The 27924-nt window shown below is 38.1% G+C and overlaps 1 long non-coding RNA gene and 1 pseudogene across 1 annotated transcript; both read right to left on the reverse strand.

Moving 5' to 3' along the window:
- Positions 1-10062: 10062 nt before the first annotated feature.
- On the reverse strand, positions 10063-12507 carry LOC108320313 (pentatricopeptide repeat-containing protein At4g38010-like; annotated as a pseudogene).
- A 1079-nt stretch (positions 12508-13586) lies between these two features.
- LOC128194258 (uncharacterized) lies at positions 13587-16479 on the reverse strand. The gene is made up of 2 exons (XR_008245638.1): positions 16433-16479; positions 13587-13781 (listed from the first exon to the last, which is right to left on the reverse strand). It is a non-coding gene; the product is annotated as an uncharacterized LOC128194258 (long non-coding RNA).
- Positions 16480-27924: the final 11445 nt, after the last annotated feature.

Raw genomic sequence — 27924 nt, forward strand, 5'->3', positions numbered from 1 at the left:
AATCTCAATGAAAAAAGTTGCATGTATATCAATATAGTTAAGAAATTGGAATTTACCTGGTACGAGACCACCACCAAGCACTCTGCAAACTTCATCTCCGAATGGACCAAACCTGAAATTAAAGCAAGCTACACGGTATAACCCTTGAAAAAGACACCACATTAATGTATGTATTAACTTCCAAGTCCTTCATATCATTGCCAGATGATATTTTTCTAACTAAAATGCTTATGAAGAACACAATTTTTCATTAAAAAGGTACAGTGATGTAGAGCTTTTTGTTATAGTTTATTTTTATGAAAAATAACGTTATTTTTAAAACATCATAACCGGAAAAAAACATTTTTTATTAATATGAGAAATAACCTTGACTAACTTTTTCATAAAAAACTATCACTACATTTTACAAAAATAAAATAAAAACATGCTTTCTATAATTGTAAGTATAGGAATTTGAGTTTGAGTCTGATTCATACTTAACCTCAAAAGGTAGCCCATGGGGTAAGGGACATGTCCCTCTATGGGGGAATAAAATCATGTATAAGAATACCGTTGAATAAATTGGAAAAGTATTCATCAAAATATTTAAATAAATTCAATGACCATTCTGCTTTATTGCATAGTTGCTGATTTAGATATAGATAACCTCATCATGTGTATGAATTGTGACAACTCTTAATAATAATTTGTTCAAATATATATTTCCAGTTTGTAGATGGGGAGCCTATATATAAAGGATGTTGTCGAACCAATGTTGGTGGGTTCCATGTGACTCACTATAACTTCTTTCACTTAAATATCCTTATCATATGTGAGTATAAATCTTCCTTCCTCTGCTATCGTATTAACCCTTCTGATAAAAACATAGTATTTCTTAGTCTTTTAAAATCCTCTTGTAACACTATCTGACACGATTGTGAAATTTCTTAAGCTTTTGCCTTGTTCTGACAATAATAGGCACTTTTTTTGTTCCAAAAAAGAAGTACAAGTTTTTTTCTTTCATTCAATTGTGTATTATTCGTTGATTGGTTGTAGCATGATGTGTTTAGAGAGTCTAAAATGCATTTATGTTGGATCTAGGAGAGTTTCTATGCCATAACCCATGTTATATATATATATATATATATATATATATATATATATATATATATATATATATATATATATATATATATATATATATATTCATCTAGTTAAATTATATATTAATTATGTTAATTAATCATAGGGATTTTGTTATTAAAGATAAAATTCAATTTAGCAATCTTATATATAAAAATAATAATTTCAAGTGTACAAAAAATAAAATTTAAATTTAAATATTGGTTTAATGTCTCCGTAGGTCCCTATTTTGGTCTTGAATTTCAAATAGGTCCTCTTCATTTTCGGCGTCTCAATTGAGTCCTTGTTTTTGTAAAATTGAATCAATTACAGGCCTGCCGTTAATTTGGACAAACGCCCGTTACGGTATTGGTTAGGTGGCATGGTTGAGTGCAGACGTGGCATTTAAAACGATTATTGTATTAAATAATTGGTATGCACGTATGTTTATTCAGTTTTGGGTAAGGGCAAAGTAGGAAATTTGAAAAAATTAAAGGGCAACTGAGATTGGGGAAAGAATTTGAGGGTTTTTATTATTCGTGAGAGGCCAAAAATCGCGATCGTAAGTTCGAGCTGAAGCGGCAGAGTGCATGCAGTGGACGGTGTCTGTGGGTCCTTTTGTTGTTGGAAGCAAGAAGCTGAAGCACGTGGTCAGTGGAGGTTCATCTAAAGGAAGGTAAGTGTTTGTGCTTTATTGTATTCGTTTTTATTCAATCGAAACTACAATATTCGGTGGTGGTCCCCCATTGATGTATGGTTTGGTCTCTGGTTTTGATTGCATTTTGGTGGTCCCCCATGTATGTTTAAAGTTATTTGACTTTGTTTGAGTGCGTATGTTTAAAGTTATTTGATCTCTGTGCCTGTTTTAATATATATTTTTTTTGTCGTGATATGTTTTCATAATAGGTCTGTAGATATATTTATGTTGTGTTGTGCGTAATGGAGGACGCTATTGTATGTGTGTTCCACCATGGAGGAAAGTTCATTAATGATAGTACCGTAAAGTATGAAGGGGAGACAACAACTTTGTCCTTTGACCCTGACACGTGGAGTTTTTTTGTGGTTGTCAGTGTAGTCAAAAGTTTAGGATATGAGAATTTTAAAGATTTATGGTACTGTTTAGGAGGGGGTTTAGTGTTGGAAAATAGGTTGGAACAATTGATTGATGATAGAGGTGCCATGCATATGGCTAACTTAGCTAGGCTTAATGGTGAAGTTCACTTATACGTTGTCCATGTAGTTTCTGATCCCGAAGTCATTCATATGCTTGAAGACATTACTAATGATGAAGGAGAAGTTGAAGGTAATGGTACAGTACAAAAAGAGGTTGAAGAAGATGGTGATTCTGTTAAAGTAAATGGTGAAGGTGATGGTGACTTACAAGAGGTGAATGTTTGTGAAGAAGATGGTGAGGGTGTTGAAGTAAATGGTGTAGTTGATGGTGACTTACAAGAGGTCAATGTTTGTGAAGAAGATGGTGACGGTGTTGAAGTAAATGATGTAGTTGATGGTGACTTACAAGAGGTGAATGTTTGTGAAGAAGATGGTGACGGTGTTGAAGTAAATGATGTAGTTGATGGTGACTTAGAAGAGGTGAACGAGGGTGAAGAAGATGGTGGTGCTGTTCAAGTAGAGGTTGAAGGTCATGGTCACGTACAAGAGTTGCATGAGGTTGAAGAAGAGCAAGAGTTGAATGTGTGTGAAGGAGTCGTGGAGGATGAAGTTTATCTTTGTAGTTGGAGTACATCTACTGAAGAAGGTGATGTACATGGAATTAATGAGTGCTTAGAGGGCCTAATAGATGTGAGTGTTGAATGTGATATAGATGGTGATGTAGATTGTAATGTCGAAGTAGAAGTAGAAGTAGAAAGTCTTTATGATAGTGATGATGACCGTGATAATGTCAGTGTTGAATGTGATGATCATGACGATAGAGGATTGTCAGATTTTGAGTGGAAATCTGAGGAATTTCTTAGTGCAACAGATAGTGATGAAGAGGTTAATGACAGTGAAGGTTATGGGAGGTTTGGTATTTTTTGTATGCCAAAAAGTATGGTAGACTTTACATGGGAAGTTGGGACCTTTTTTGCAGAAAAGCAAGATATTTTAGATGCTGTAAAAGGGTATGCCTTGGAAAATGGGAGGAATATAAAGTTTGTAAAAAATGACAAGAGAAGATTGAGGATGAAGTGCTTTGGTGCAAAAGGAGAATGCCCATGGACCATATACTTTGGTTATATGGAGGCTGTAAAATCATGGCAGCTGAGAACTAAAAAAGACATTCATACATGCAGCAGGGAGTTCAACCTGAAGTTAGTTGACGCCAAGTGGTTGAGCAAAAAGTTGGTGAAAACAGTTCAGGAAAATCCTAAGATGAAGGGTGTTGATATTCGTGAAAAAGTTCAAAGGAAGTGGAACATAGGTATATCAAGGTCTATGGCTTATAGAGCCAAAGCTATTGCTTCTAATGAAATTGATGGGTCCTTTAATGAGCAATATAAGAGGATATATGATTATGCGCATGAGTTTTTGGAAAGAAATCCAGGATCTACAGTTAAGGTCCATGTTGAGAATAATGAGGGTGAGTTAATTTTCAAGAGATTTTACTGTTGTCTGAAGGCATGCAAAGACAGTTTTGTCTGCTGTAGGCCAATAATTGGATTAGATGGAGCCTTTTTGAAAGGGAAGTATGGTGGTGAGCTATTGACGGCTGTTGGGAGGGATGGAAATGATCAAATGTTGCCCATTGCATATGCGGTGGTAGAAGTCGAAAACAAAGATTCATGGATGTGGTTTATGGAACTTTTGATTGATGATCTTGGTGGTGGAGAAGTGTGTTGTTCAATTACTTTTGTCTCCGACCAACAAAAGGTAATAATCATATTTAAATTGCTTCTTTCGTATATTGGTTCATTAATTTGATATGATGATAAATCATTTACGTTAACACCACAGGGTCTACTACCAGCCATTCAACAGTTACTCCCAGGTGTTGACCAGAGATTTTGTGTCAGACACTTATATTCAAACTTTAGGAAAAAGTTTCCTGGTAAAAATCTTAAACAGCTGATGTGGAGGGCAGCTACTGCCACTCATCCACAAAACTGGGAAAGGGAGATGAGAAACATTAAAGATATAAATGAAGACGCATTCAAGCATTTGATTGCCATCCCTCCAAGGTTGACAATTTGTATTAATTATTTTTGCCCTTTGTATATTATTTTATGTTTGTCCATATTAGTTGCAGTTTTAACATATATCATCTGTTGTAGATATTGGTCAAGGTCCAGATTCAGTCCAACACCAAAATGTGACACATTGGTCAACAATATCAGTGAGGCTTTCAACAGTGTCTTGGTTCACACCAGGACTAAACCAATCATAACAATGCTGGAAGAAATTAGGGTATACATAATGCAAAGATGGGCAAAAAACAGGGCTAAGATACAATCATTTTCAGGACCAATTTGTCCAAAGATCCAGGCCAGATTTACAAAGGAATCCCAAGCAACCAAGAATTGATACGCCGAAAATGACGAGGACCTATTTGAAATTCATGACAAAAATAGGGACCTACGGAGACATTAAACCATTCTTTTTTTATTAGAAAGTAGACTCAAATATCTTTCCAATGACTACTAATTTATAATTTTTGGACACCTGAGTAGGTGCAGTTAATTCCTTAAAGTTAACGTTTTATATATTTCTACCACCTCTAACCTTTGCTGGTTGTTTTGCTCATAACTTTCTCCACCGAACTCCAAATGCGTTGATTCTTGTTTTGTTGGAAAGCTCTTTGAGTCTAGATTCCAACAAAACAAGAATCAAGTCATTTGGAGTTCGGTGGAGAAAGTTAAGAATAAAACAAGTAGCAAAGTTCAGAAAAACAGAGTTGGGGAGCAGTGTTCATCTAGATGGGGAGTACAGTTGAAGTTTTTGTACAAGTTACCCTTTTTCCTCTGGTAATCGATTACAAGACCCCTGTAATCGATTACCAGAGGAAAAAGGGTAATTTGTATCGAAACTTCAACTGTACTCCCCAGCTAGATGAACACTGCTCCCCATTCTCTATTTTTGTTGAATTTTTCCTTTTTTGAGATGGGTGAGTGAGTTCAATGTTATTCGGTGAGCTCTCTGCACCAATAATGAGGTTAGGTCATTGATTTCTTCAAAATAAAAATGTTCATTTAGGTGGTTTTCTCCAATTGAGGTGATGTGCATAACTCATGCTGTCAACTTTGACCTTTACTGACTATTTTAATCATAACTTTTTCCACAGACCTCCAAATGATGTGATTATTTTTTTATTAGAAATTAGACTCAAATATCTTTCCAATGACTACTAATTTATAATTTTTGGACACCTGAGTAGGTGCAGTTAATTCCTTAAAGTTAACGTTTTATATATTTCTACCACCTCTGACTTTTGCTGGTTGTTTTCCTCAAAACTTTCTCCACCGAACTCCAAATGAGTTGATTCTTGTTTTGTTTGAAAGATCTTTGAGTCTAGATTCCAACAAAACAAGAATCAAGTCATTTGGAGTTCGGTGGAGAAATTTAAGAACAAAACAAGTAGCAAAGGTCAGAAAAACAGAGTTGGGGAGCAATGTTCATCTAGCTCGGGAGTACAGTTGAAGTTTCTGTACAAATTACGCTTTTTCCTCTGCTAATCGATTACAAGACCCCTGTAATCGATTACCAAAAGAAAATGGGTATTTTGTACAGAAACTTCAACTGTACTCCCTAGCTAGATGAACACTACTCCCCATTCTCTATTTTTGTTGAATTTTTCATTTTTTGAGATGGGTGAGTGAGTTAAACGTTATTGGGTGTGCTCCCTGCACCAGTGGAAAATCCCCTTTTGTACCAAAAGTTAAGGAGTGCTACCCAGACATGGCTGAAGCACTCCCCAACAGTCCTGACGACTGTGTTTTCAAGTTTTTATGGATTGATCCCCTGTTGGCCATGGTTTAAGGTGTCCATAACAAGCAATTTCGAGTTTGGTGAGTCCTATGTGGATGGAAGACCCACGAAGGTTGTTTATAGGTTGAGAAGTGACGTTCTGTACCATTGTTTATAGGTTGTTTATACGAAAAAACAATACCTTTGGAGAAATGATGCCAACAAAACCACTCGCTAACCAAAGAGGAAGGAACAATGCACCTAAGCGACGAAGGAACAACGATGTCAGCGGAAAAACGAGAGCTTTGGAGAAATGGCGCACAGAAAGCACTTCAATGGCGGAGAGAGAGAGAGACGACTTCCTCCAAAGACATTGGTGGACCCAAGCGACGGACGAACAACAGTGGACAGAGACACCACTTCAATGACGGAGAGAGTTTCAAAGGAAGGAACTTCAATGACGGAGATAGAATTTTGAAGGATCTTTCGGTGAAGGGGGAGAGAAAGTTTCGAAAAGATAGAGAGAGAGTTTCGAAAATGAGGAAAGAGACTTTTGCAGGGTTTCTGAAAAGCGCCAAAAAGTTTCTGAAAATTATTCCAAAAATGCCCTCCAAAACAAAATGAATCTTTAAACAAAATTTAATAAAAACAACAAATGACAGTGAGACACGTGTTGTTGTCAAATTGTTGTCAAAAATCTGTTGTTGAAGAAACGTTTTCCATATTTAAATTAAGGAAAAGGTTTCTTCGACAACGATTTAACAACGTGGCGTTCTCTGATTTGCTGTTGTAATTGGGAATTTGAAAAGGAGAAAACTTGGAGGGCAGTTTCGGAATAAGCAGTTCACGCCTAAGAGAGCCATTCACTTTCTCGAAACTGGGCGTCCACCATCCTAAAGTCTGGGCACGGCAAAAAAGATGGTCTTTAGGAAAACCTTGGAAATCGTAGTTCGCAATCGTGTTTGCAACTATTGAAGTCCGGCATTGAAGTGGTTTGTCTCCGTCGGCCATTGAAGTGTTGGTTGGAAGTGTATTGAACGGGCAAGCGTTGTCAGATTTTGTCGAAAGAAGTGGTTTTTTGGATGTGGCAGTAATGTACAAAGTTGGTTGTGTTAACGGTTAATGGGAAGGTATTTTGTATGCCCTTATTCGCTTTCGCCATTTATGTATGTGGTTGTTTGGTTTTCTCTTTTTTATTGTGAGTTAGATTGTGTATGGTATGTTCGATGGCTGAGTTAAGGATTCGTGACTCCATGGTATGGGTACTTGCGTTTTCGAAGGAGTTTGAGTAATAGTAAGTTTGTCAGCCTTTGCTATTGTAGGTGAATATTTGACAGACGCTATTATTAGAGTTCAAAATGAATCCTGTAATAACAATGTAAGTAGACCGTAAACATGAATGCTTTCTTTGTTGTTTTTGAGAAGTGAATTGATTGTTATGATTTGGAAACTGTTTTATAGTGGCGCCTTTGAACTTGGATAGATACATCGTACATTGCCAACATGAACTCCTGGTAGCAACACATAAGATGCGCATTTTACCAACTCCGTTTAAGTGGTGTTTAGAAATTGTAGATCCTTTAGAGGTGAACCTAAAATTGTTGAAAAAGATGGTTCGTCGATGGGTTCCCCACCATCCATCGTTTAGAGTTAGCCTTTCAATGTGCAAGATGTGTTCATGAGTTTAGGGTTAGGATGTTCCTTTTGATGAATCAGTTGTGGGTAAAGTTGGTGAATCCTTTAATTCAAAATGTACGAAATTGAAAGACCTCATAGATATGTTCAATGTGCTTGTAGGTAATGATGATAGTGAGGTAGATGTGGTGTGTCGCTTGTATGTATTAGTTTGTTTTGTGGTGTTCTTTTTTCCTAGGAAGGCAAGATATGTGTCGAACATGCCTTGTTTAGTCTTAGATGACTTAGACAGTTTGTCTAGTTATGATTGGAGTAGTGTTGTACATACATATCTTGTAGATAGTCTAAATAGATGTAATAAGAAACTACTTTCTGGATGGATTGCTGATTCATTGAGCATAAGTGGGAATGCTATTGTTTTACAGGTATGATTTATATTGGTTGTTTGTTGTATTAAGTCAATCCATAGTAATAACTGTTCTGATTAGTTGGATTGTTTTAACTGTAGCTTTGGGCGTATGAACGGCTTGGTTTGCATGATGATTGTTCTGCCAAGGAATTTCCGCGCGTTAGGCGATTTTCTTCGTTAAATTATACAACAAAAAAATAGATGTTTTGTTTAAGACTGCCGAGGTAAGTAACTTTGTTATGAACTTATGTTGTTATTTTTTATGATTTTTGTTGTTGTTATGTGATTGTTGTATATTTATTGTCATTGTCAAAGGTACAGTTTGATTGGTACAATTTTATGGATTGTACCAATCAAACTGTACCTTTGACAATGACAATAAATATAAAACAATCACATAACAACAGCAAAAATCATAAAAAATAACAACATAAGTTCATAACAAAGTTACTTACCTCGGCAGTCCACTTATGCTCAATGAATCAGCAATCCATCCAGAAAGTAGTTTCTTATTACATCTATTTAGACTATCTACAAGATATGTATGTACAACACTACTCCAATCATAACTAGACAAACTGTCTAAGTCATCTAAGACTAAACAAGGCATGTTCGACACATATCTTGCCTTCCTAGGAAAAAAGAACACCACAAAACAAACTAATACATACAAGCGACACACCACATCTACCTCACTATCATCATTACCTACAAGCACATTGAACATATCTATGAGGTCTTTCAATTTCGTACATTTTGAATTAAAGGATTCACCAACTTTACCCACAACTGATTCATCAAAAGGAACATCCAAACCCCCTACTCCTAACCCTAAACTCATGAACACATCCTGCACATCGAAAGGCACCAGATGTTGGCTAACTCTAAACAATTGATGGTGGGGAACCCATCAACGAACCATCTTTTTCAACAATTTTAGGTTCACCTCTAAAGGATCTACAATTTCTAAACACCACTTAAACGGAGTTTGTAAAATGCGCATCTTATGTGTCGCTGCCAGTAAGGAGTTCATGTTGGCAATGTACGATATATCTATCCAAGCTCGAAGGTGCCACTATAAAACAGTTTCCAAATCATAACAATCAATTCACTTCTCAAAAACAACAAAGAAAGCATTCATGTTTACGGTCTACTTACATTGTTATTACAGGATTCCATTTTGAACTCTAATAATAGAGTCTGTCAAATATTCACCTACAATAGCAAAGGCTGATAAACTTACTATTAGTTAAACACCTTCGAAATCGCAAGTACCCATACCATGGAGTCACGAATCCTTAACTCAGCCATCAAACATACCATACACAATCTAACTCATAATAAAAAAGGAAAAACCAAACAACCACATACATAAATGGCGAAAGCGAACAAAGCCATACAAAATACCTTCCCATTAACAGTCAACACAACCAACTTTGTACATTACTGCCACACCCAAAAAACCACTCCTTTCGACAAAATCTGAGAACACGCTTGCCCGTTCAATACACTTCCAACCAACACTTCAATGCTTCAATGGCTGACGGAGACAAACCACTTCAATGGCCGACGGAGACAAACCACTTCAATGTCGGACTTCAATAGTTGCAAACACATTTGCGAACGACGATTTCCAAGGTTTTCCTAAAGACCATCTTTTTTGTCGTGCCCAGAGTTTAGAACGGTGGACGCACAGTTTCGGGAAAGTGAATGGCTCTCTTAGGCGCCAACTGCGCGAACTGCTTATTCCGAAACTGCCCTCCAAATCAGGTTTTCTCCTTTTCAAATTCCCAATTACAACAGCAAATCAGAGAACACCACGTGTCGTTGTTAAATCGTTGTCAAATGGACGTTGTCGAAGAAACCTTTTCCATTTCTGAAACCACCACTTAACTAACTATGCAAGTACTTGGTCAAACAACTGCTTTAATTTACACAAGTTGTGTAAATTATGTTTATTTTCAAGAATTTATCTTCTATAAAATTGGAATCTCATTTGGAAGAAAATAAAAAAATCAGCATGCTCATGCTTCAGGAAAACTACTACCAGTAATGGTAGAGTTCTTCTATTATTATGACCACGTGCCATTGAATGAGTTGACGCATTCCGTATCTGAACTTACCCAAGTGGCTTCTATTTCTATTATGTTTGTCTCATGTCAGAGCTTGTGGCATAGTAACTACTGTCGTCAAAGTTCAGGTGACCATTGACCGATCGCTCACAATCATAAACATTAAACGTTGTCACTGTCACGGGCAAGACAAAATTTCCCTTTGGCCCCTAAAAGAGGGTACCTATGAAACCATCTTGCTCCTGAGCTGCTTCTCAATGCATAAGCTTAAGCTTAATTTGGCAAGGAGTGACCCCGTATCTTTTCCATAAATGCAGTGCTCTCGCGTTGTAACTATTATGAACTTCCATATCAAGTCCCAATCTGGCCTGGTTTGAGCATAATAAATAAGACAAGTCTAAAATGATTTAGAGACACTTTATAGAATGCACCATTAGAAGTTGTTCAAGTCCATAGACAAAATACGTGAGCTCAGGGTCAAGTGTGCTTGTCTGATTAGCAGAGGGTATTAATATGCCCCTCAGAGTATATTTGATTGGCAAGGATGTCCAATAGTACGTAAATATCCTCACTTTGAGGATGATTACTGTCTCCAACTAAAAATTCATGACTCTTACCATCCACCCTTATAATGCTAGACCCAGGAGCCTTGCTTATTCCTTTCTGCTTCATCAGTCTCCTAACATTTCTCACGTCAGCCCATTTCTTGTTAGAGGCATACAGATTAGAAAGAAGCACGTATATGCCACTATCTTGAAATTCAAAATTCTGCAGTGATTTCAAGATTTCTTGGGTGAATCCAACATTCCCATATGTATTACAGGCACTCAAAAGCGCTCCTATGATCTGCACATCAGGGGACATGGGCATTGTCTTTATCAACTCCACAGCTTCCTCCACCAGTCCAGCTCTGCAGAGTAAATCAACCATGCAGCCGTAGTGTTCTAACCAGGAAGAAAGGTTGTAGAGGGGACTTGACATCTCATTGAAATACTTTCGGCCTTCGCTGACCAAAGCCAGAATGGCAGCAAGCTGTTAAAACAGCAAGAAATGTCACTTCATTAGGCTTTGCACCTGACACTATCAAATCTTTAAATAGCTTCAATGCTTCCCTCCCAAGTCCATTTATTGCTAGGCCACCTATATAGGCATTCCAAGTACGGATATTCCTAGAAGGCATTCCACTGAAGATACGCTGCGCCATGTCTACACAACCACACTTTGCATACATGTCAACCAATGTAGTTCCTATATGAACATCCCACTTGATACGGCATTGATCAATGTACTGATGGACCCATCTACCGTAGTCAAGAAGCCCAAGGCTGGCACAAGCAGAAAGCACACTAGTAAGTATAACTCCATCCGGCTCAAAACCTGAGCCTTGCATTTGGCAGAACAAGTCCAGCGATTCACTGGGATACTGGCACTGCACTAACCCGCTTATCATACTAGTCCAAGAAATAATATCTTTCTCAGGTATCTCATCAAACATTTGCCTTCCATCAGTGACAGACTCACACTTCATATACATATCCAACACAGCATTGCATACCACCAACTCCTTCCCGAACAGACATTTGAGACCCAACCCATGAATTCCTTTCCTCAAATTTAAACAACCCAATTTCCCACAAGCCCCAAGTATGCTGACAAAGGTTGCCACATTAGGTTCCACATCCATTCTCAAAAACAATGCGATGGCCTCATTAAACAACCTAGCCTTGACATACCCAGATATCAAGCCAGTCCAAGAGACCACGTCTCTCACAAGCATGTCATCAAACACCTTGCCAGCACCAACAGTGTCCCCAGAAATGCAATACACATGGACAAGAGTGTTTTGCACATAAATGTCGCACCACAAGGCAGTCTTCAAAGCTACGGAATGAAACTGTTTAATCTCTACAATCCCATAAAACTTAGCACAAGATTTCAAAACTGCTGGGATAGTGTACACATCAGGCACAAAACCATTCCTAACAGTCCATCTATAAATCAGGATTGCAAGCCAGGGTAAGTGGCCAGAGGCATAGCCAGAAATCAGCAAATTGCAAGGGAAAGAGCTCAAGTTCCAATCAAATTGCTTCAGGAAATTGCAAGGGTAATGAACATCTGTAACATGTTTTCCCAAAAAAATTGCAGCCTTGGAAATAACCAAGTCATTGGCAACAAGGGCAGAAGTCAATAGATGCGCATGAATTTGCTTGAAGGATCTCAAGCCATTGCTCTTGTGAATCAAATCCAAGAGAACCGATTTCAGAGATTGCCCAGCCTTGCTCATGGTAGTGATCAGTGCTCAAACAATCCATCCAAAATCTTTCACTGTTTATGAGTGGACATAGCCACGCTTAGTTATTGGCACACAAGGTTATCAAAATCACAAGGAGTTTACGTTCCTACACCCTCTAACCTTGGTGTATTAGTAATTTTGAGCTTTCGGTCCTAAATTGGATTCTTAGGTTTGAATCGAGAGCGTTCAGTTTTGGTGCAATAGTGATTATAAGCGTTCGTCCTAAATTGGTATTCTAAGGAAGTGATCTTGAGCGTTCGTTTTGGTGAATTAGTGATTGTAGTCGTTCGTCCTTAATTTGGATTATTAGGTTTGGATCATAAGCGTTCGGTCTTGGGTATTAGTGATTGATAGCGTTCGACCTGGATCAGGTATTTTGAGGTTTAGATTGTAAGCGTTCGGTCTTGATGTATGAATTATTATTAGCGTTTGATCTTGATCTGATAGTGAACGTTCGATCCTGATGGTGATTATTCTAAGTTAGTGATCGTTCATAGAGAACGTTTGGTCTCGATGATGTTTGTCCTCAGGTAATGCTCGTAAAAACTTAGCGTTCGATTTAGATGAGGTTTGATCTTTGACCGATCGTCCAAACAGTGTTCGAATAATAGTATTCAGTCTAATAGAGTTCGCTGTTTTAGCGTTAAGTCTAAGTGCTCGATCTTAACGTTCGTTCAATAGTGTTCGACCTAATAGTATTCTGTCTATCAGCGTTTGGAGTTTTAGCGTCCAACATAAGTGCTTGATCTTAGCGTTCGTTATTTTTCGTGTTCGAACTAATGGTATGCGGTCTAATAATGTTTGGTGTTTTAGTGTTGAGCCCAAGAGATTGATCTTAACGTTCGTCTAAGCAGTATCTGATTTGAATGAGGTGTTCGGTTTTAGCGTTCGGCCTAATAGTATTCGATTTAATATGGTGTCCGGTTTAGCGTTCGGTCAATAGTGCTTAATCTCATGACGTACAGCCAAATAGTGTTCAATCTAATATGGTGCTCGGTTTTTAGCCTTCGGCCTGATTATGATGGATTTTATAGCGTCCGTCCAAATAGCATAGTGTTCGGCAATTTAGCTGTCGACAGATAGAGTTCGTCCGAATAGCGCGGTGAATAGTGTTGGCTGTAACACCCCGAAATTTTGTGTTACGTTGACTAATTTTTCCGTAAAACACGTAAGTAAAAATTCAAATTTTTAATATTCAACTTCCACGGAAAAATAGTACGTTATTTATTACAAACCGATTATTCCGAAAATAAAACGTTTAAATAGTCAGGATAGAATACAAACAAATACATTCCCAGTCATCTATCCCATCTCTCTTTCATCCTTTATGCATGTTCAGAAATATCAGCCATCACATCTGCAATAACATCTGCTCCCGTATAACATCACACATTACACGATCATCGCATTCACATGCACAAACAAGCAAGGGTGAGCTAACAAAATACAATTCATATACATCATAAATATACTCATAATAACATACTGTCATCCACACCTTAACCAGATCAAACTATATACCCAAGTACGAATTATGCTTCAACCATATGCATATACCAATATTTATCAAAATATCAAATTAGAATGCATACGCCAATATACATTACAAAATAAATCAGACTACATCCACCAATATTACAGATCAATCAAAATACATACACCAATTTGTACTAGCGTCACTCCCATCACTCTTTTCAGAGCTTCCCCGGGCCGTTACACATTACCCTAATGTGTAGTGCTGCTTCCCATCACTCTATAGGGAGATTCCCCGAGCAAGTACACAAGTCACCCTCCATCACTCTAATCAAGAGCTTCCCCGGACAAGTGCAAGTATACCCTTCATCACTCGCCTAAAGAGATTCCTCGGGCCCGCAAGCACGACGCCAATCAAATTTTGTAATGAGCTTCACCGGACTAGTACCCCACGTCACCCCCATCACTCTTACACACGTCACCCGTGTATAGGGTTACTTCCCATCACTCTATAGAGCTTCCCCGGGCCAGCAACCACAACGCTTACTATCCACCACTCATTTAATGACACCAAGTAGCCAAAAATACACATATCCAATAATCCTCACAATACCAATCCAAGCATACCATAACGCACATATCATATCATCATCACATAATCATCACAATACCAAATTTTAAACAATTCAAGTTCTTCATTTAACATGAAACTTATAATCAAATCATATACAACCATGATTTCAACAGTACTTAACCATTCAAACATCATTCTCCTATCAATTTGCAATCTCAAACAGATCACCCAACATTCCCATATCAAATAGATATATCAAACAACTCAAAACAGTGTACACCTAACACATTTTCTTTATATCTTTTTAATATCTTTTTAATACTCATTTTTAGGTAACTCAAACAGGTTTGAAACCATTACCAACAGTTCCGGAAGGGTCAAGAACCCCCAAAACGACCTAGAGAACATCCAAAACGGACATCCAGAACCCCCAAAACTATCGAAAACAAATTCTGCAAAGTGGAGGTGCGAGTTAACTATTTGGACGAACGTCATAAACCATTGGACGGACACTGTTTGGACGAACGCTGTTACTCTTAGTCGAGCACTATTGGGACGAGCGTTGTTACTCTTAGTCGAGCACTATTGGGACGAACGCTGTTAAAGCTAGCGCTTCATGGACGAACACTGTGAGATCAAACACTAGGCCGAACGCTCAGAACCGAACACCATATTGAATTCAACACTCCTTGAACGAGCGCTTTACTATCAAACCTTATGAAGACCGAACGATAATTAAACCATCAACTGACCGAACACTACTAAACCAGCGAATGAACGAACGCTACTAACCAACACCTGAGCGATCGTTACTAAACCATAACTTGAGCGATCGTTATTTAAACCAATGACCGAACGCTATTAATATCATCCCCGAAAACCGAACGCTCTCCAGACAAGGACGAACGCTAAATGCCTAAGCCAAAGCATGATTATGACCGAACGCTTCTACCAAGAATGAACGTTAACCAAACCAACATTTGACCGAACGCCACTCAGCACATGGCATGACCGATCGTCCAAATCCGACATGGACGAACGGTCAGTTTTTCACATCATGCAGAATTCTGCAGAATGGTAGCAGAACCTCCCTTGACCATTTCTAACCACTTTTCTCAACTTCTTAGACTCTTAATTCTCGTTTTAGACTTAATTAAACTTATCCAAATGATTCTAAGCATTTCTACTACCATTTTTTTAAGTGATTAAAGTTCACTTTCAGCTCCAAAACACTAACTTCAACAACTTAGGGACCCAAATTTGATTCTACTACTTGGAACATGTTTTAGACCACTTTTATGTTTCTAACAAGTCACAATGGACTTGTCTAGACTGCCCAAACAGTCCAGGAACACTGCAGCCCTCATTTACTCAAAATTCCTACCTCACTTCCTCTAAAATAGCCCAAATTGACCATAAAGACACTTGATTTCCTTTCTAACAGCACTACCACCGAATTTTCATGTCAACACAGATCCAACATACACAATTCCAATAATCATCTCATACTTCCATCAATTCATCCAACCAAAAATTCATTAACTAAGCAAAACACACAATTTTCGTATTCATGAAAAGTGAGTTAAAACTTCCTTGTTTACCACCCTAATTCACACCCAAATCCATCAAAACTTCATTTACGCATATACCAACATGCTAGAACGAATTTCCATCATCCAATTCACATATATTCATCACCTTACACAATTATTTCATCATTCAACTTATGCAGAATTCATAGATTAAATCTAACTCCCCTTACAACTTTACCTTCAAGCTTCTTTCATATTCAGAATTCTCAATCCATCATTTAATTATCTCACCTTATCATATTGATAATAACAAGTCCATAGATTCAAACAGAAAACCAAAGATCAAGGATCAATCTAACATCATCTCCATATGCTTAAAACATTTCATCCAATTCATACAAATTTTCCACAAAGTAAAATACATAGATTAGCTCCCCTTACCTCTTGAAGATCTTAACTTCTTCTTCCAAGAGAGTAACTCTTCCCTTCTGGTAGACCAAGCACGCTCCAATACCTCTGCACACTTAGAGTTTCGTTCTCCTCACACCAAAAAGCTCTCCACTCTCCCCAAACTTCCAAGTCTGATTTGGATTTAAAGAAATGGCTCCAAGACAAGCAAGGACCCAAGATATTGTAATTTAGCAATAAAAGACCGACATCTGGCCTTACTAATCCATTTTCCAGCCCCAAAATCTGGAAAGAATGGTTTGTGGGAAGATTCCCCAACCTTGCACGCTCAAAAAAACGTGTTCCAGGCTGTTATGTTTCCATAACTGACGTAGCTAATCGATTAACTAAAGTGCTAATCGATTAACTCGAGTCCAGAGGCTAAAACACGAATTTTCTCTGTAACAATCGATTAACTACAGCTGTTAATCGATTAACCAGCAGAAAACTCAAAATAACGTTTTTCGTGACTTGTTTGATTTGGTTGAGGCCCTTCCCGATGTTGAAAAAAAACGTATGAGTACTCAAATCGAAGCTCTTTGAGTCTACTTTCTAATGGAAAAAGAATTAACCCAAAATATTAATTGTATAAAAAGTTATACATAAAATAGTAAACCATGTCAAATTTTGACAGCATTCTATTTTACACTACAACTTGAAATTTTTACAACTTGGTAAAATTTTGAGTTTACAAGGGTCTTACATTGGCCAAATACGTTCGGCATATAGCGTTCGGCAGATAGCGTTCGGTCATATAGCGTTCGTCCAAATAGTATTCAACCAACTAGTATTCAACAATAGCATTCGGCAGATAGCGTTCGTCCAAATGTATTCGTCCAAATAGTGCTCGGCAAATAGTGTTCGGTTCCAAGGTTATTTGCTCTTGTTTTAAGTGTGCAATGTGGTTGGAATATATACTCTGATGTGATTTATGTGAAAAACATGTGAATGCATGAGATATGATAAATTACTCTGATAATATGACTGTGGTTGTAAATGATGAGTTTGAGTATGATTTGGACATCTCAGGGAGAGATGACTGTGGATGTAAATGATGAGTTTGAGTATGATTTGGACATCTCGGGGAGAGATGGATGAAAGTGATATGTGGTGTTGTGGTTGTTCTGTATAACTGTAGTGAACTTTGGGCTCGGTCTCTCTATCCCTACACTCAAAGCATTGTTCATGCTCACATAGAGAAGAACAGTGTCTGTGGTGAGAGTAGAGGGAGGTCCTCGTCTATAGCCTTTAATGGCAGAGATAGGCAGCTTGGGGATTCACCTTGCTAGTGTTGAAGAGTGCCAACAGAACTATGCAAGTGCAAAGACGACTGCTAGTTCGAGAGTTATACAAATCCGGATGAGTCGTGTGAGTGTGAGTTGTGGTTTAATGAGTATGCTTGAATTGTTCTTATATATATATATATAACTACGTATGATGACATGAATTAACTGTGCTATATGTATAACATGTTTTTTTTATATCTAGCTCACCCTTGCATTGTTTTTGTTATGTGCTGTTTGGGTATGTTTCGTTGGCGATGATCATCCACTTGGATGGGAGTAGATGTTGTCGAGGAGATTCCCTTGGAGCAAGAGCTAGAGGATACCGAGGTTGCGGTTTAGTCTGCTAAGAACTTTCCTATTCGAACACTTGTTGTAGTGTTCAATAATTTAAACCGTTAAGTTTAAATTTTCGTTTCTTTGGCGATGATCATCCACTTGGATGGGAGCAGATGTTGTCGAGGAGATTCCCTTGGAGCAAGAGCTAGAGGATACCGAGGTTGCGGTTTAGTCTGCTAAGAACTTTCCTATTCAAACACTTGTTGTAGTGTTCAATAATTTAAACCGTTAAGTTTAAATTTTCGTTCCTTTGGCGATGATCATCCACTTGGATGGGAGCAGATGTTGTCGAGGAGATTCCCTTGGAGCAAGAGCTAGAGGATACCGAGGTTCTGGTTTAGTCTGCTAAGAACTTTCCTATTCGAACACTTGTTGTAGTGTTCAATAATTTAAACCGTTAAGTTTAAATTTTCGTTCCTTTCTTTTTCGGATGACTGTAATTCTGCACTTAAATTACACGTCATATGCTGATTGTTCTCTATATTTGAATGTTGACGTCTTTATTATATAATATTGGTTAGGTTTAATCCTTTTCGACATCCCTATTTATGTACGAATGTCTCAATTGGGTCCTCGTTTTCTAAAGTGTATCAAAATGGTCCTTAATTTTGAAAATTGATATCAATTGAGTCCTTTCCGTTAAGTTGGCTGGACGGCGTTAAAAAAATTGATGAGTGGATGCTGAGATGACGAACGAACGCTCGTCCACCAGCAAACGAACGCTCGTCCATCAGCGAACGAACGCTCGTCGACCACCGAACGAACGGTCGTCCAGTGTGGAACGAACGGTCGTCCAGCAGTAAGAGGTCGACGAGCGTTCGTTCTCTGGTGGACGAGCGTTCGTTCGCAGGTGGACGAGCGTTCGTTCGCTGGTGGACGGGCGTTCGTTCGTCATCTCAGCATCCACTCATCAATTTTTTTAACGCCGTCCAGCCAACTTAACGGAAAGGACTCAATTGATATCAATTTTCAAAATTAGGGACCATTTTGATACACTTTAAAAAACGAGGACCCAATTGAGACATTCGTACATAAATAGGGATGTCGAAAAGGATTAAACCTATTGATTATTATATAATTGGGATGTTACAACACTTGTAATCATAACTTTTTTTCGTGATAAAAGCACAAAAAGTGTTTTAACATTAATTTAATAAAGCCAAACAAAATTGAATGGAGATTGTTAATACAAAAGAACACACAGCGAAAGTTGATCAGTGTTGGAATACATGATAAAATTTCAATAGTATAGCAGCAACTGTATTTTACAATTAGTTTGAATATATCGTAGGTTGCCTCTTGTTTCGGTGTACATTTTCCTGTGTGTCTCTGTTGCTCCTGGATGTCTGGGATGCTTGCATTTCTTCAACTGTTGTCCTTCATATTCACCAAAGGAGGGGGAGGTACCTGCAAAGATACTCCGACGCTCAAGTCAGATATGAATTATGGAGCTGAAGCTCAGAAGAGAGTAATTGGATACTGTTCTGAAATATTATTCAGGATCTCTCGAGCCTAAAGAGAACGTACCTGGACTTGGGTCCTGTCACTGTATTTATAAAGAATAAAAATAACCACCTTACCTAAAAGTGTGGTTAGTGGCTTTGACTGATATTTTAACTGTCTAAAATATCTAAGATATTTATGTTATTATATAAATATCCTTACTACATAACATGCCCCCCAAGTCCGAGTTAACCGTGGACGTGGTAACTATAGGACTTATGAGTTTGAGGGAGGCTGTCTTTGCTGTAATTAGAGAGCGTGTTCCTGGTCATTGCTCATGTGTGGATTGAACGTGACCGAGTGGTTGAATTTGATGGACCAAAAGGAGGCGAAGCCAAACGGCAAAAAGCTGGAACAAGTGAGGCCGAACGTGAGGATACGTATGACCGAGCGGTAGAGGCCGAGTGGAATGCGAGGCCGATCATGAGGACGCTCTTTGACAATTGAATGTTGAGCGTTGAGGCCGAACGACTGACTGAGTGGACGTTCGTTGATAATCGAATGTCGAGCGTTGAGGCCGAACGACTGACCGAGTGGACACTCGTTGACAATCGAATGTCGAGCGTTGAGGCCGAACGACTGACCGAGTGGACGCTCGTTGACAATTGAATGTCGAGCGTTGAGGCCGAACGACTGACCGAGTGGACGCTCGTTGACAATTGAATGTCGAGCGTTGAGGCCGAACGACTGACCGAGTGGACGCTCGTTGACAATTGAATGTCGAGCGTTGAGGCCGAACGACTGACCGAGTGGACGCTCGTTGACAATTGAATGTCGAGCGTTGAGGCCGAACGACTGAACGACTGACCGAGTGGACGCTCGTTGACAATTGAATGTCGAGCGTTGAGGCCGAACGACTGACCGAGTGGACGCTCGTTGACAATTGAATGTCGAGCGTTGAGGCCGAACGACTGACCGAGTGGACGCTCGTTGACAATTGAATGTCGAGCGTTGAGGCCGAACGACTGACCGAGTGGACGCTCGTTGACAATTGAATGTCGAGCGTTGAGGCCGAACGACTGACTGAGTGGACGCTCGTTGACAATTGAATTTCGAGCGTTGAGGCCGAACGACTGACCGAGTGGACGCTCGTTGACAATTGAATGTCGAGCGTTGAGGCCGAACGACTGACCGAGTGGACGCTCGTTGACAATTGAATGTCGAGCGTTGAGGCCGAACGACTGACTGAGTGGACGCTCGTAGACAATTGAATGTCGAGCGTTGAGGCCGAACGACTGACTGAATGGACGCTCGTTGACAATTGAAATGTCGAGCGTTGAGACTGTTACCAATAAGGAGTATTGGTAAATCTTGAAGAAATTTGTTTTGATGATGTTACAAGAAGTTTTAGTTGCAGAAGATATTAGAATTAGTTAAAAGCAATTTGTAGAAATTAAATGTAGTAGGAAATTCTTGTAAACCCTGTAAACTTACATTTTTAACTACAATAATCGATTATGATGAAGCAATAATCGATTATCACAAGTCATACTTGAATAATCGATTATCACTTCATATAATCGATTATCACATCTTTGAAAACCTATAACGGACTTTGAATAATCGATTATCACTTACAATAATCGATTATTCATGGCAGTTGGGAGCTGACCTTTGGCATTCAGTGTACTTGGCTATATATTTTGTTTTGGAGAAATTAGAACAGAAACGTTGTTTTTGAACTGAGAAAGCTTAGAACACTGTGTGTCAGAGGAACGTTCTCAGAAAGCTTTTTGTTCATTGTTCCCTTGCTTGGTCTTGTGAAAGGAGAGGCTCGCGTATCGTGTGTCGATAGTCGGAGCAGACTCTCTTCAAGTTAGCAAGGTGCTCTGCCTGGTCTTGTGAAAGGAGAAGCTTGTGAATCGTTGGTCGATTGCTGAAGTGGTTCTCTTCAAGTTGGTAGAGTAGTTCCATTCATTTTTATTGTTCATTATCTTGTAATCTGTTAAACAATTTTTAGTGAAAAAGGTTAATCACTATTTATAGTGATTAACGACTGGACGTAGAATCTTTTGATTCGAACCAGGATAAAAATTCTGTGTTGTTCTTCTTATTCCCTATACTTATTTTATTGTACGTACATCAACCGTTTGGAAATTTGTCTCTAAGAAAATTAAATTTCTAAAACGAACCATTAAACTTGATTTGTGACCGTAACACGCTTTCTAAGTATTTTATTCCGCTGCGCGACTCTATAACGATACCGATTGTTCCGAGAATTGGTATCAGAGCTTGCTTTGATATTCTTTCAAATCTTTTCGAAAATGGCCGGTCATCAAACTCAAGTATATGCCGAGGGTGCTTCCATCAACAGACCACCACTCTTTACTGGTGATAACTATGCATTCTGGAAAGTCAGAATGGAAATTTTTATGGGGTCTGTTGACAGAGGCATCTGGGAAGCTGTACTAAATGGTCCCTATATTCCTAAAAGAACTGTTGATGGTGTAGAAGTAGAAAAACCATACTTTAGCTGGACTCCTGAGGAAAATAGAAGAGCCCAATTTGATATTAAGGCTCGTAATATTATTTCATCTGCTGTTGTACTTGATGAATTTTATAGAATTTCAGTATGTAAGACAGCACAGGAAATGTGGGAGGTCCTCAGAGTCACACATGAGGGTACAGACGACGTGAAACGTGCAAGGAAGAATACACTCATCCAGGAGTATGAGATGTTCAGAATGCAACCTGGAGAACCAATTTCTGATGTCCAGAAGCGTTTCACTCACATTGTGAACCACCTAACAGGTTTAGGTAAGAATTTTGACACTGATGAATTGAATGTGAAAATTTTGAAATCATTAGACAGGTCTTGGCAACCAAAGGTGACTGCCATCTCGGAGTCTCAAAACCTCACTCAGATGTCAACGGCGATTCTCTTTGGAAAGCTTCGTGAGCATGAGCTTGAGTTGAGAAGATTGACGGCTGAAGAAGATCAAGGCAAAAGAAAGACACTAGCCTTCAAGTCCGAGATCTCCAAAGGAAAGAACTCTAAAAGGATTGAAGATGATGACTCCGATGATGATGAAGAAAACATGAGTCTTATGATTAAGAAGTTTGCAAAATTTATGAAAGCCAAGGGAAAAGACAAATACCGTGAAGAAAGGAAAGAAAATCATGGATCTTCTTCAAGCATTAAATGTTATGGATGTGGAGAAAGAGGTCATGTGAAGACTGACTGTCCAAAAAATAAGAAAAGTGAAGAAAAGAAAGAAAGAAAGTTTCCAAAGAAGAAGAAAGCTTACATAGCTTGGGAAGAGAATGCTTCTAGTTCTTCAAGCTCAAGCGTTTCAGATGAAGAAGCAAATTTGTGCTTAATGGCAGACCTAGAAGATGCAGGAAGCCAAGTAAGTGATTCTAGCTTAGAGTCAAGTAATGAGTTTGACTTACAAAAGGCATTTCTTGATTTGTTAAATGAATCTGAAAAACTTGATGTTGCTCATAAAAAGCTAAAGAAAGAGCATAATGAATTGAAATTGAGATATGAAAAAGTTCTAGATGACGAAGTTGTTTTAAGAAACAAAGTTAGTAATTTGGAAACTAAATTATCTGAATCTGATACTATTGTACATCCTATTGAATGTCTATCATGTAAAAGTCATCTATTTGATATTGACATTCTTGAGCACTTACTTGCAAAGGCAACTAAGTCTAAATCATATGCCAAAACAAACTTTGAGAAAAGCAATGCAAGAAGTGGAAACACACATCTACACAAAAAATCTAAAGTGATAAGAACCCGTAGAGTTTGGGTAGAAAAAGGGACTTTTGTGAAAAATAAAGTGTATAAGGCTTGTTGTTTTTACTGCATGAAACTTGGTCACACCTCAAACAAATGCAGCATCAAACACTTTGGTGTTCCAAATGGTAAATATGCATGGGTTAAAACTGTAAAATGATGTATGTTGGCATAAACTAACCCCAAGGACCCATAATAAGATTGGGGACCTAAAGTCTTGCTCAAATTTGTTTTGTAGGAACTTATTAAGTCAAAAAAGTCACTGTGGTATCTTGACAGTGGTTGTTCAAGACACATGACCGGTGACAAGAAAAAGTTCATTTCTTTTGAGAAGAAGAAGCAAGGCTTTGTGACTTATGGAGATAACAACAAAGGTAGAATCATTGGAAATGGAGACATTGGAGGAGGAAACACATTGACTATAAAGGACGTATTATGTGTTGAAGGTCTCAAACATAACCTCCTAAGCATAAGTCAATTATGTGACAAGGGTCTCAAGGTAACTTTTGAACGTGATAGATGCACCGTATATCTTAAAGATTCTACTGAAATTGCTTTGCAAGGTGTTAGGCATAATAACATTTACTTGATTGATATTGAAAATGCATCTAGTCATAATATAACATGTTTAGTTGCTAAAGAGGAAAACCCTTGGCTATGGCATAAAAGAGCTGCACATATACATATGCAACATTTGAATAAATTGATTTCAAAAAATCTTGTGATTGGTTTGCCAAATTTAAAATTTGAGAAAAATAAACTTTGCTCTGCATGTCAAAAGGGAAAGCAAACCAAATCCTCATTCTCATCTAAAACTATGATTTCAACATCAAAACCTTTAGAACTTCTGCATATGGACTTGTTTGGTCCATCTAGAATTAAAAGTTTTGGTGGAAACTACTATGCTCTTATGATTGTTGATGATTACACTAGATTTACTTGGACATTCTTCTTAACCCTTAAAAATGAAGCTTTTAAAGCATTCAAATCGTTTGCAAAACGTGTTCAAAATGAAAAGGAATTGAAAATCAAAACCTTGAGAAGTGATCACGGTGGTGAGTTTGAAAATGAATCTTTTGAAAAGTTTTGTGAAAAACATGGAATTGCTCATAATTTCTCTGCTCCAAGAACTCCCCAACAAAATGGTGTTGTTGAAAGGAAAAATAGGTCATTAGAAGAACTAGCTAGGACTCTTTTAAATGAATCAAATGTGCCAAAATACTTTTGGGCTGATGCAGTTAGTACTGCTTGTTACGTGTTGAACAGAATGCTAATTAGGCCTATTCTTAAGCTAACTCCCTATGAACTGTTTAACGGTAGAAAACCAAATGTATCTCACTTGAAAATCTTTGGATGTAAATGTTTTGTTTTGAATAATGGTAAAGATAATTTAGGCAAATTTGATGCTAAATCTGATGAGGCAATCTTCTTAGGATATTCTTTAACTAGCAAAGCATATAGGGTGTTTAATAGAAGAACCTTGACAATTGAAGAATCAATGCATGTTGTCTTTGATGAAATTGTGGACCTTGAGGTGAACCCTCTTGAGTCAAATAAATCAATTGCAGGTGATGAGGATTATTTGAGGGAAGCTCTTGAAGAGATGTATCTAAATGAAAACTATCCACCAGAAACTCAAAATGAACATCAAGTAGTTGATCCTAAAAGCTATCAACAACCAAGAGGACTTTCTCTGGACAACATCATCGGAGATATATTAAAAGGGGTAACTCCTAGACACAATCTTAATAATTTCTGCTTAACAGTAGCTTTTGTGTCTCAGGTAGAACCTAAGAACATAAAGGAAGCTCTTCAAGATGATAAATGGTGTGTTGCTATGCAAGAAGAACTTAATCAATTTGAAAGGAATGATGTTTGGCAACTCATTCCTAGACAAGATGATCTTCAAGTCATTGGAACAAAGTGGGTGTTTAGAAACAAGCTTGATGAAGATGGAAACATCACAAAGAACAAAGCCAGGTTAGTTGCAAAGGGCTACTGTCAAGAGGAAGGTATCGACTATGATGAAACTTACGCTCCAATAGCCAGGTTAGAAGCAATTAGATTATTACTTGCTTATGCCTCTTTGATGAAGTTTAAATTGTACCAAATGGATGTGAAAAGCGCATTTTTGAATGGTTTTATTAAAGAAGAGGTATATGTTAGTCAACCTCCTGGTTTTGAGGATTTTAAATATCCTAATCATGTTTATAAGTTAAAAAAGGCCTTGTATGGTCTTAAACAGGCACCTAGATCTTGGTATGACAGACTTAGCACCTTCTTGATTGAAAATGATTTCTCTAGAGGAAAGGTTGATTCCACCCTATTTATTAAGAAAGTAGGAAAACATATCTTGATTGTTCAAGTATACGTAGATGACATTATTTTTGGGTCTACAAATAATTCATTATGTGAGGGATTTGCACAAATCATGCAAGGTGAATTTGAGATGTCTATGATGGGTGAGCTTACCTTCTTCTTAGGGCTGCAAATAAAGCAAATAGATGGGGGGACTTTTGTCTCTCAAACTAAATATTGTAGAGAAGTACTTAAGAAGTTTGGTATGGATACTTGTAGAGAAGCCAACACACCTATGGCAACGTCTTGCTATTTAGATAAGGATGAATCTGGTGAAGGGGTAAATGAAACCATGTTTAGAGGAATGATAGGATCCCTACTGTATCTAACTGCTAGTAGACCAGACATTATGCAAAGTGTATGTGTGTGTGCTAGGTACCAAGCTAATCCTAAAGAATCTCATCTAATTGCTGTCAAAAGAATTTTGAAATACCTTAAAGGAACCACTTCTTTTGGACTCTGGTATCCATCTGATGCTTCACTTAGTTTAATAGGTTATTCTGATGCAGACTATGGTGGCTGTAAAATTGATAGGAAAAGTACTAGTGGCACTTGTCATTTTCTGGGTTGTTCTTTAGTGTCTTGGCATTCAAAGAAACAAGCTTGTGTAGCATTATCTACTACTGAAGCTGAATACATTGCTGCTGGAAATTGTTGTGCCCAAATCTTATGGATGAAACAGCAACTGGAGGATTTTGATATCTTCCTTGATCACATTCCTTTGAAATGTGATAATACTAGTGCTATCAACCTAACTAAGAACCCCATAATGCACTCAAGAACTAAGCACATTGAAATTAGACATAATTTCTTGAGAGATCACATTCAAAAGGGAGATTGCCAAATTGAATACATTGACACGATACATCAATTAGCTGATATCTTTACTAAAGCCCTGCCTAAAGATAGATTCTATGAGCTTAGAAGAGAGTTAGGGGTATTAGACATGTCTGGTGGAGCAAAACGGTTGCATTTATCCCGATCTCATCAGAGTGTTCTACTTCAACTTGCGATATCGAGATGGGATTATTTCCACCAAAGTCAAGGGTGTCCCTATAATTTTAGATGATGATGTGTGGACCAACGTTGCCCACCTACCCATCTGGGATGATGCTGTCAAAGTTCATCTCGGACTCCAAGATTTCGATCGCTTATTGACCTTCCAATCCTTCCTACGTCACCCTGAACAACAGACTAATCGAAGGCAATTGCTTGTTGGAGGTTTCAAGGTTGAAGAAAGGATGATTCACTACTTACTTGTCTGGATCCTCTGTCCTAGAGCAACCAATCATGCTCAATGCTCTGAACAGGATCTACTTCTTCTATATGGGATCCTGAATCACATCCACATCGATTGGCCTGCTCTCATTGCTGACACTATGGTAAAAGCTAAGAAATCCCATTCTTATCACCTTCCTTATGCTCTTCTTATTTCTAGAATCTTGGAGTACAAAGGGGTCAATATTGAAGGAGAACTTGTCCAAGCCACTCAAGTTGTTGGCTCGGAAATCGGCGACACTACCTTTCGTCAGATGGGATTCATTACTAGAGGCAGGGTCCTTATTCACAAAGATGATGATCATCCTGATGTAGTTGAAGATGATGACATGGACACTCATATGGCTGACCCCGTAAGTGCCGCTGCTCCGTCTGATGCTGGACCATCCAACATACCCTCCTCTTCCTCAATTTCTATGGAAGAACATTTTGCAAGGTTATCTAAACAATTGGAGGATATGAGTCTTGCACAAAAGACTCACTTTGAGGCGATTTATGATTGGCAACGATCTGTTGATGAGCACATGGTTGATCAATTTCTTGATCTTGATGTTCGCCTATCTAACATCGAGAATCATCTCAACATTCAACCTCCCGAGAGATCTCCTAGTCCTGAGTTTTAGATATAGGTTCTCTGTAAGACTGTTTTGTTGTTTACTTGCCATTTCATCTATGTTATAATTCAGTCTGTTATGTGTCCTCTTCCAATGTAATCTTTATTTTCATAAATAAAATGATCTCTTGATTATATGCATCCTTTGATTAATTAAGGGGGAGATCATATTTAGGGGGAGCCTTTAACATCTGATCTTTTTGCTTCTGATCAAAAAGGGGGAGAAGTATAAATTATTACAGGTATTGCTAACCTTGTTGTTGTTTGTTAGCTTGTATGTTTTGCAGATAAGCCAAATTTGCTTTTAAAATTGAATTTTTGATCATCATCAAAAAGGGGGAGATTGTTACCAATAAGGAGTATTGGTAAA

Source organism: Vigna angularis, chromosome 10 (assembly GCF_016808095.1).
Source record: "Vigna angularis cultivar LongXiaoDou No.4 chromosome 10, ASM1680809v1, whole genome shotgun sequence".
Taxonomy (NCBI): domain Eukaryota; kingdom Viridiplantae; phylum Streptophyta; class Magnoliopsida; order Fabales; family Fabaceae; genus Vigna; species Vigna angularis.